Source organism: Quercus robur, chromosome 5, assembly GCF_932294415.1.
Source record: "Quercus robur chromosome 5, dhQueRobu3.1, whole genome shotgun sequence".
Lineage (NCBI taxonomy): Eukaryota > Viridiplantae > Streptophyta > Magnoliopsida > Fagales > Fagaceae > Quercus > Quercus robur.
Window position 1 is genome coordinate 6,322,273 of NC_065538.1, and position 11,048 is coordinate 6,333,320.

Consider the following 11,048-nt stretch of genomic DNA (forward strand, 5'->3'; position numbering starts at 1 on the left):
AAAAAGAACAATATAAATTTTTTATTTATATTCCTTTTCATTCATTATTTTCTCTGCTTCCAAATTAGCTGCAACTCCTGTAATTCATCAAAGCAACTGTAGGCTGAGAACTACTACTATAATAGCATGACAATCATCTGTAAACTGGCGCCTTTTTTGGATTCATATTGTGTTACCACAAAATTGTCACCAATTAATTGGATAATCAAATTATTCAAATCACATATATTATTACCAAAAAAAAAATATATATATATATCAGTTTGTTTTCTACTACTTCTTAGTGTAAAAGAAGATGCAGGAGCCTTATCTTATGGTGCACACCCACACACACTCTGTCTCTCTCCTTGGCGGCTTTCCTCTTAAAATCCACAATTGGAGCTTGCTAGTGCTGACATCCTAACTAATCCACATCCAAGAGAGAGAGTTGGACTAATTTCTACAAAGCTTGAATTCCCTTCTCGTTTCGAGGGTCTCTCTCTCTTTGCGAATTTTCATTCTGATTATTTGTTATAGCATTAGCAACATATTTTATATCTCATTTTCCATTTCAAAAAAAAAAAATTATGATGGGTGATAAGAATAGCTATTGTGGGATGTGATGACTGATTAGAAAGAATAAGAAAAAAGAATTTTGATGGCCTTGTTTGAATAGTTAAGCTAATTACTAACTGGGTGTTTTAATCTTTCAATTTTGTACAAACCCATTTGCAATCTGTGGTTGCATAGTAAACACCAACTCCAAATCTTCAACTCCACAGCATAAACCAAGGAGTTGTGGGCACATATATTAGTACGCTGAAAACAAAAAATTAGGCTGTCAAACTTGAAAAGTAGATTAGTACCGCCTATTTAGGATTAGATTGTAAGCCATCTTATTGTTTATTTTTCCTCCTATTTTCAAGTTCCACCTAAGTTACCTACTTATTTTATTTAATTTTTGTTTATTTTCTCAACTATTTACGAGTCCTACAGCCCCCCCCCCCCCCCTCCCCCCAAAAATTTTTAAAACCTCTATAATAGTAGGAAGAAATAGGTATCATACCTTCTCATTTAAGAGCTGCCCCCTATGAGAAAAGCTTGGCCCTTCCTCCAATACGTCAGCCATAAAAATTCCCCACCCCAAATCCCTACTTTTCATAATTTGACTTTTCCTTTCCTCCTCTAAAACATGTCAACCATATCCCACACTTTTTTTCTTGAGTGAGACCAGATCCCATAGCTATTCAAGGACCTATGTTGTACTGGTGTGGGAATTATCATTAGAGATTAGAGAGGCCGTGAGGGTATAGTATTAGACTATTAGTAGGAACTAGTGCTAGGCAGAAAATTCGAGATAATTTTTGAGCTAATGGGCATCCTGTTGATTAAGTCCACACTCTCCTATCCATGTGCAGGTCCTGGAGTTTTAGTATAGTCCCTTGTTAAGTTTGTTAATAGGGTAGCCAAGCTATTAGCTTCTTATGCTAGGTAGGCAACGAGGATAGTATTAGATGGATAGAAGTAATTCCTCCGTTTTCAGCTGCTCTAGATGCTGATGTACTTGTTACTTTGCCTAATGTACTTCTTTCTTATTGATCTTTTAGTTCGATTCCTAATTATTTATCTTATGATTTATGATCTTCTTCTCTAATTCAATTTCTATTTGTGGGTTCTAGTTAGCTTAACTGATAAAGTCTTTGATGGTTGTATAAAAAATCTGAGTTTCAATCCCCGCCTACACCAAATATTAGTTAGTGTTTTGGTCTGATGATAAAAAGCTATCATCAAGAGCAGATGTCATAGGTTGAAACTTTCTATAAAAAATAAAAATTGTTCAATTTCTATTTAGTTGAGAGATATGAAATTGATTTTGAATTTATGGTTGACCAAAATAGTCTAATTTGGTTGAATTTAATTGCTATTTATTTTATGGTTGCTTATAGTGGCTTTGTTATATTTAATTTCTATGAATATTATTTCTTGTAAATGTATTCTAGTTCTTGTTAGATTTAATGTTTTTTTTTTCTTTCTAAAACTAATCTAGGAAGACATGTATGTATGTATGAATATATATATGTCTTATTGTATTTTTCTTGAATTGCAAATCAATATGATAGTGTTACATCTCAAATTAACATCACTTCAGCTCTTTTTGTATGGGATGATAATAAAATTTGTAAGGATAAAAAATGATAAAATGATTAAAAGAGATTTTAATTTTCCATCATAAATATTTGGTAAATGGTGGAAAGATAAGATAGAAATTATATTATTATTGTTATTATTATTATTATTATGAACTTATTGTAGTTTGAAACAATGGGGTAATGAGAATAATTTTTTAGTTTTGTTGCTCAAGTCATTTTCTCCCCGATTTGAAAGGAACAAAAATAACTGGGTGAAAAATTCTACCCACCCTATTTCCTACTCTCCATTTTCTCCCATAATAAATGATAGAAAATCATAGTTTCCTATCATTTTTATTCTTCTTTTCATCCCTGCACTTAGTGTAGTTTGAAACAATGGGGGTAATGAGAAGAATTTTTTAATTTCATTGCTCCAAGTCATTTTCTCCCCAATTTGAAAGGAACAGTCATTTTCTCCCCAATTTGAAATGAACAAAAATGATAGTCTGGATGAAAATCCTATTTTATTCTCTCCATTTTCTCCCTGAATAAATGATAGAAAATCATAGTTTCCTATTCCTTTTTCATCTCCTCCCTTTACACCTCAACCAAGCACATCATTCCAGTTCCACAAAACTGGTCTAAAAGAATGAACTCCAATTCTCTGTGCCTTTGTTTGACAACCCAGAAAATGCTAATTCACTTAAATTTGACAGGGTCGTTCAGTCGTTTCACAAATCACAAGTATGACCCAAAAAGAAAAAGTTGCTACCAGCCAAACTGGTGGATTGTCACCAATACATCCGGCATCTATTGCACGACAAAAATAAGGCCTCAGCAATCAAATGACTAGCATCATAGGTCCTACTCGACTAGGCTACTCCTACGTCCCATTGAGTATACCTTTGCCCTTTGTCCCCCAAACGATTAGTTAGATTCAACTGGCCGGTGAATCTTTCTTATCCTTTTTTTTTTTTTAATAATAAAAAACAATCTTCTGAGTTTAAATTCTCATATATCTATGACTATAACTAATTCCATTTTTATTATTCACCAATGAATTTTTCCAGGGCATGTTTATTTCGAATGTTAAGTACAGTCTACAGAAAACTGTTACCACTTTACGAAACAGGACCATAGTCCACTCTTCATGCATCACACCGGACTCAGCTTAGTAGCTTACACATTCTTGGAGCTTGACCAAATGGCTCAAGTGAGAATCAAAGCCTTTCTTCCTATTTTCATAATAACAAAATGAACTCGATCGGGATCAGGCCATCTATGACCCTAGAATAGCAAGCTACACTGGGAATTCAAATGATGGCTTCTGTCTATAACGGGATTATTAAAAAAAAGTAAACTTTTCAAGGATAATACATGATAGGACAACAAATAGCAACTAAGATACGTTAAACAAAGGCAACACAGTCTACAAAAACACGATCCTTCACAAGTCACCAACTCCACGTAGAAGAACTAGATGGAACCATAACTTAAATCCTATTCCTTGCAAAAAATTTAACAGGCATCTTTAAGTTTCTGTTGTCCTAGACACTACAAAGTGAAAGCAACCTGGACAAGAGGAGACCTAGTTTAAACTGCTGCAATCTCTATGTTAGTTGCTGCCAATGCAGGTGTAAAGTTGTATTCCTCTTTCCTCCTTGGGTGAGTGTATGGTAACCAGATCAGGCAAGGGTGTTATGGGGCCTACCTTGCCCTTAGGATCCCAATCGAGCATTATCTTCATCTTGATACCAAGAACACCCTGCAACAAATTTTAAATGCAAAAACATTAATAAAAAGATAACTTTTCATACCAAGGCAGGTTGTTGATATGCTAATTGCATTTATCCAATTCTGAAATGAGTTTTTCAAGGAGTAACTAAGCTAACCTGTCTAAGAAGCACATGCCTCACAGCAGAGTCAATATATTCATTGACAGGCTGGCCAGAGGATATCATGTAACCATCCTTGAACTTCATAATAGCTTTGGCACGCTGAGCCCTGAACTTACCACAAATTATAACCTGGATATAGTGACAAAAAGGACACTCTTATGTAAAGAAAACAGAGCAAAAAAAAAAAGCTCATTTAACAGTCAATGGAGGCCAAAAGCTTCCTTTACATACCTCGCATCCTTTTGCTCCACTCTCCATAACAAATCTAAGAACACCATAGCAAGCCCTAAAAACAAGGAGGTTGAAGCCGATTCAATAGAAGTATAAAAACCGAAAGGAAAAAAAAATACAGCATAAATCTACAACAAATATTAGTCCTAAGACATCTTTAAAAATTATCACTGGACATGGATAAAAATAAAGACGATAACAAACTGATTGGACAATTATATATACTGTGCATGTGCGGATAGCTCAATAATGTGTGCATGCATTTTGCCAAACATGAATGCAGAAACCATCATAAGCAGATTTTTTTTTTTTTTTTTTTTTTTTGCCAATCCTGATTTGTCCCAGTGATAGCTGTATAGAAGACTTCCCAGCTGATTTTCTCACAATAAGTCTAAGGTTTTAATACTTCTGAGCTGTTTTCACCTTTTCCAACACTTCATTACAAATTCTATACATATAATAGGACACATGCAAACCTGTGTAACTGCCACAGAGAGAGAGTCACACTGATTCATGAAGAAATAGATGGAATCAAATTCAGATACACATTTTTTTTTTTTGATTGGTTCGAATTCAGATACACTAAAATTTAGGAGTTCCCGAACTCCAAGAACTAAAGAACAGTTCAAAAAGACTAACAAAACTCCAAATTTTAAATGTAAGCACTGTTGAGGGCTCCTCTGAACCAATTAATTTTGGGAAAGGGAGTATATCACTATAATCAATGCTAACCACAAGAGAGACATTAGGTGAGGCCTTGTTTAGCAAATCATGATTCTTCTATAAAATCTCAGAAACAAAGCAAAATGGCAACTCAATGAACATGCTAAATTGAAATTCAAAGGTTTAAATACCACTTTTATTGTATTTTTTACAACTTTCACCTAAACCATGAGAGAATGATGTTTACATGTCAGTGTGTGTGAGCGCGCGAGAGAGAGAGAGAGAGAGAGAATCACACTAATTCAGGAGGCAATAGATACCCTGAAGTTCACAGAAAATACAATTTAGGAGTTACCAAACTCCAAGAACTAAAGAACAGTTCAAAGAGACTAACAAAACTCCAAATTTTAAATGTAAGCATTGTTGTCCTCTTAACCAAATATTTTTGGGAAAGGGAGTATATCAGTATAATCAATGCTAACCACAAGGGGGACATTAGGTGATGCCTTTTTTGGCAAATCATGATTCTTCTATAAGAAATATTCTATAAAATCTCAGAAACAAAGAAGCAAAATGGCAACTCAATGAACATGCTAAATTGATATTCAACAGCTTAGATACTGCTGAGAAGTCTTGAGTTTTCTCAATACCTCTTTATTTTATTTTTTTACAAGTTTCACCTAAACCATGAGAGAATGAAGGTGTACATGTCAGAGTGTGTGCGTGCGCATGTGCGAGAGAGAGAGAGAGAGAGAGAGAGAGAGAGAGAGAATCACACTAGTTCATGAGGCAGTAGATACCCTGAAGTTCAGAGAATACAATTTAGGAGTTCCCGAACTCCAAGAACTAAAGAACAGTTCAAAGAGACTAACAAAACTCCCAATATTAAATGTAAGCATTGTTGAAGGATCCCCTAAACCCATTATTTTTGGGAAAGGGAGAAATATATCAGTATAATCAATGCTAACCACAAGGCAGAGATTCTGTGAAGCGTTGTTCAGCATATCATAATTCTATTACAAACATTCTATAAAATCTAAGAAACAAAGCAAAATGGCAACTCAATGAACATGCTAAATTGCCATTCAAAGGTTAAAATTACTTCTGCGCAGTCTCGACCTTCTCAATACTTCTTTTTAATAAGTTTTACACCTAAACCATGAGAGCATGAAGGTGTAAGAGTTTGTGTGTGTGTGAGAGTGAGAGAGAAAGAGAGAGAGAGAGAGAGAGAGATTCATATTGGTTCATGAAGTAATTGAGGCACTACGTTCCACAGATAATGACTGGAGTAAAAATGAAATATTGGAGCTTGCAAACTCCAAGCACTAACTAACAATTCAAGGATCTTACAAACTCCAAAATTCAATGTAAGCATTGTTGATGGTCCTCTAAACCCATAACTATCGGAGAAGGGAGAAGTATAGTCAATACTGACTACATGAGATACATTGCAAAATAATGTTGGACAAACCACGGTTTCTAACAGGAAGGTTCTTACAAATCCATTTCAATCCCAATAAAGTATGTCATGACCACACAGTCATGCAGCAAAATTAAAAAGACAAGAGTAGGTCCAAATAGCTAAATAATGGATATTGTATGGATCTACAAGAACAAAAATGATTAGAATCGTCAACATAGATTTGGTCCCAAGACATTTTTAAGAATTAGAAATGGATAAATATAGAAAACAGGTAGGATAATGATATACCAACATATGTATGTTTGTGCATGATCAATAATGCAATAATATGTTTGTGTATTTTACCAAGCAGTACATGAATGCATAAACCATCCTATCCCAATCCTTTTGTTTTGGGCCAATCCCAATATATCCCAGAGACAGCTGTAAAGAACTCTTTTTTGATAAGTAGCTGTAAAGAAGACTTCCCAGCTGGTTCTCACTATAAGTTCAGGATTAAATACTTCTGAGCCACTCTGACTTTTTTCAAAACTTCATACACATAATAGTCAGGGCAGATGCAAGTATGTGTATGTGTGCCACAGAGAGAGAGAGAGAGAGAGTTACACTGATCCAAGAGGCAATAGATACCCTGAAGTTCAGCGACTTTAAAATTTAGCAGTTCCCGAACTCCAAGAACTAAAGAACAGTTCAAAGAGACTAACAAAACTCCAAATATTAAATGTAAGCATTTTTCAGGTTCAGGGACCCTCTTAACCCATCATTTTTGGGAAATGGAGTAGTATATCAGTATAATCAATGCTAACCACAAGGGAGACATTTCTAAAGCAGAGTTTGGCAAATCATGATTCTTATATTACAAATATTCTATAAAAATCTCAAAAACAAAGAAGAACCAATATGGCAACTCAATGAACATGCTAAAATTCAATTTTACTAAGTAGAAGATATACCTCCGGACAGCAAGCCCTCCTAGAAGCTTGTAACGCAGAGACTCTGCCTGAGCAATGGCACAGAGCCCTCTGTTGTTCACTTTCTCAGCATAAAGGTCAACGCTGTTCTCGGGAAACTTGAAACGCTTCTGAATAAGAGATGTGAGTTCCCTAATTCTTCTTCCCTTCTCACCTAAGCCCATCAATTAGAAGCACAATCAGAAAACTTAACTTCCAAACTCCTACCCAGATAGAAATCAACCCCATGTACAAAGCTACAACAAGTACAATCTTTCCCTTCAAATTTCTTCACAACCAGATGCAGATTATGGGCACACAGAATTGTCATATGTTTCTTGGAAACAAAGAACACAAGTCAATGAGCTGAAATTTCATAGTTCACCTAATTGAGTAAAACATAGTATTAGTTACATCAACCAAATAACTCTCATTACCACACAAAAAGTTGATTACTTTGCTTTCTTCACATTTTCTCATCAAACAAAACCACAGAACCCTAGACCATTTTCATTATTCTTCCATTTCTAAAAATTGAACAGTCACCCATTGAAGCCAAACAATTACATTACACCAGACTCCTCATTCACCACCATTTCCTGCATTAAGCTCATTGATTCCTCATTCAGCTCCGCGTAGAACACTCCATCAGCCACAAACTATAATAACAATTCAATCAAAAACCAATTAATAACAAAATAACAGTCTGTTTGGAAGCCGAGAAAACGCAGGAAAAAAAAAGATAGAAAATTTTTCGTACCTTTCGTTTTTTGCTCATTTGAGTCGCCATGTTGTTGTTGAGAGAAAATGGATCGAAAAAACGATTCTTTGTGTTTTGTGGGTTTTGCCGTTTTGGTTTTTTTGAGAGAGAGCCTAAAAATGAAAAGAGATAAAAGTGAGAAGAGTTTTATGGTTTTGTGTTGTATTAGTAGTACTGAGGAATCATGATCGGACGGTCAGTGGCTGAGGGTTGCCTTTTTTTAACAGTTGTGATTAAAAGTGTCTTATTTTGCTATTTTTTATTATGTGAATTTATCTATTGTTGTGAGGGTAGAATTGGATTTGCAAACATATGAATACATGACTAATAAACAATGCCTAATAAATTTGTATGATATAAAATTAGAAATGGAAAACCTTGTGTTTTACTTTTTAGTGTAAAATCATTAATATTTTATTATAGAAAAATTACATGTATATTTTTAAAAAGAATTATATTGATATTTGGTAACCGACACAGATACGTGGGTGGTAATAATTGGTAGGATACATACTAGTCACTAGCTTGTGCGATGCACAGGAGAATTAAAGAAATGAATGGCGTCTGTGTCTATTTAATTATCAATCATATATCTGTTATAGCAAATAAGGTGATTTATAAATTTCAACCAGTTTGTTTTGTAACACCTTTTTTTTTTTTTTTTTTTTTTTTGAGATACCAAATAGAATGACTTTTTTTTCAGAAGTAAAAAACCATGTTCAAAGGTAAAGACCTGGGCACACAGCTCAGGCTAGTTTGTTAGCCATACAAATTATGAAGAAAAAACATACAAGGCTTCCCTTTAAACTAACAAAACAACGAAGACCCTTCTGCACCATAATCATGTTTGCTTGAGTGGCCGAGAGCATCTGATATGTCACCAGCAATGCTAGAGCTACATCCAAAATGACTTTAGGTTGTGTCTGAACTTTCTCAAAGTATACTTTGTTTCTTGCATTCCAAATTGCCCAAGTCGTTGTGGCCCACAGTTCCAGCTCCTTCTTTGTTTTGTAACACCTAATTTACTATAATTAGTAAAAATCTTAACTTAAGAAGATTAATAGAAAGTAGGAACACATTGATATCAATTTAGTTATTAAAAAAAAAGTCTCAAATGATGGCAATTATAAAACAACATTCTTCTCAAGGAGTTTATAATCAGACATATCTATCGTAGAAGCAAGCATATATGATGTCTTAAATAAAATTGATAGCCTTCTTCGTGGACATATAATGCCCCAGATTTTTGGGTTTTACATGTTGCCAAAAAAATAAACATTCTTAAGGTATATTACAGAGACAAATCATTATGATCTTTTGCAATTCTTAAAAAAATTTGTAATCTTTAGAATTCTTTTTATTTTAGTAAAGCAGGCAGAAGAGAAAGAGAAATCCTCGGATTTAACGATGGAGATGAGAAAAGTTAAAAAAAAAAATCATAGAAGAAGAAGAAGAAGAAGAAGAAGAAGAAGAAGGAGTACTGTAATCTCATACGAGAATTCGGCTGTCAAAACAATCCACAGGCTGCGAAAGAGGGTGAGAATGGCCACTAGTGATCTCCCAATACATCTAGTGTTAGAAATATTTCATCTCTTTCCGCAAATTTCTTTGTACCCCACTCGTTTTCTTTTTTGTATTTTCTTATCGACAACAGCTCCGCCGACACAACTAATGCCTCACATTAAACTTGTAAGAAATTACAATTAACAGTAACAGTTAACAAATATAACAACCACTTCTCTCTCTCTCTCTCTCTCTCTCTCTCTCTCAAACAGAGATATACAGTGAGTATACCGTTAACTCTGAGTTCTCTCTAGTTGCTAATCGACAGTGAAGGTTTCCTCATCCACCAGGTAATGTTAAAAAAAAAAAATTATATTGATAATTGGTAACCGACACGGATACGTCGGTGGTAATAGTCGGTGGCTTTGACTATATATACATATAACATGCAAGAGGATGACAATCTCTTAAAAAAATTGTAATCTTTAGAATTCTTTTTATTTTAGTAAAGTAGGCAGAAGAGAAAGAGAAATCCTTCGATTTAACGATGGAGATGAGAAAAGTAAAAAAACATCATAGAAGAAGAAGAAGAAGAAGAAGGAGTAGTTTATTCTCATACGAGAATTCGGATGTCAAAACAATTCACAAGCCGCAAAAGAAGATGAGGACGGCCACTGATGATCTCCCAATAGATCTAGTGTTAAAAATATTGCATCTCTTTTCACAACTTTCTTTGTACCCCACTCGTTCTCTTTTCTGTATTTTCTTATCGACAATAGCTCCGTCGACACAACTAATACCTCACATTAAACTTGTAAGAAATTACAATTAACAGTAACATTTAACAAATATAACAACCACTTCTCTCTCTCTCTCTCTCTCTCTCTCTCTCTCTCTCTCTCTCTCTCTCTCTCTCTCTCTCTCTCTCTCTCTCTCTCTCTCTCAAACAGAGATATATAGTGAGTATACAATTAACTCTGAGTTCTCTCTAGTCACTAATTGACGATGAAGGTTTCCTCATCCACTAGGTAATGTTAAAAAAAAAAATTATATTGATGATTGGTAACTGACACGGATACATCGATGGTAATAGTCGGTGGCTTTGGCTATATATACATATAAACATATAAGAGGATGACAATCTCTTAAAAAACAAATTGTAATCTTTAGAATTCTTTTTATTTTAGTAAAGCAAGTAGAAGAGAAAGAGAAATCCTCCGATTTAATGATGGAGATGAGAAAAGTAAAAAAAAACATCATAGAAGAAGAAGAAAAAGAAGAAGGAGTAGTTTAATCTCATACGAGAATTCGGCTGTCAGAACAATTCACAAGCCGCAAAAGAAGATGAGGACGACCACTGATGATCTCCCAATAGATCGAGTGTTAGAAATATTGCATCGGCTAGACCAGAAATCCACGACGCCATGCAAGTCTGTGTCAAAGGAATGGTGCTTCGTTATCACTAATCCTTTTTTCCCTTGATGCTTTGTTAACAATTGGTAAATTCATATT

The 11,048-nt window shown here is 34.5% G+C and overlaps 1 pseudogene; it reads right to left on the bottom strand.

Moving 5' to 3' along the window:
- Positions 1–3,320: 3,320 nt before the first annotated feature.
- On the bottom strand, positions 3,321–8,181 carry LOC126724940 (40S ribosomal protein S3-2-like; annotated as a pseudogene).
- Positions 8,182–11,048: the final 2,867 nt, after the last annotated feature.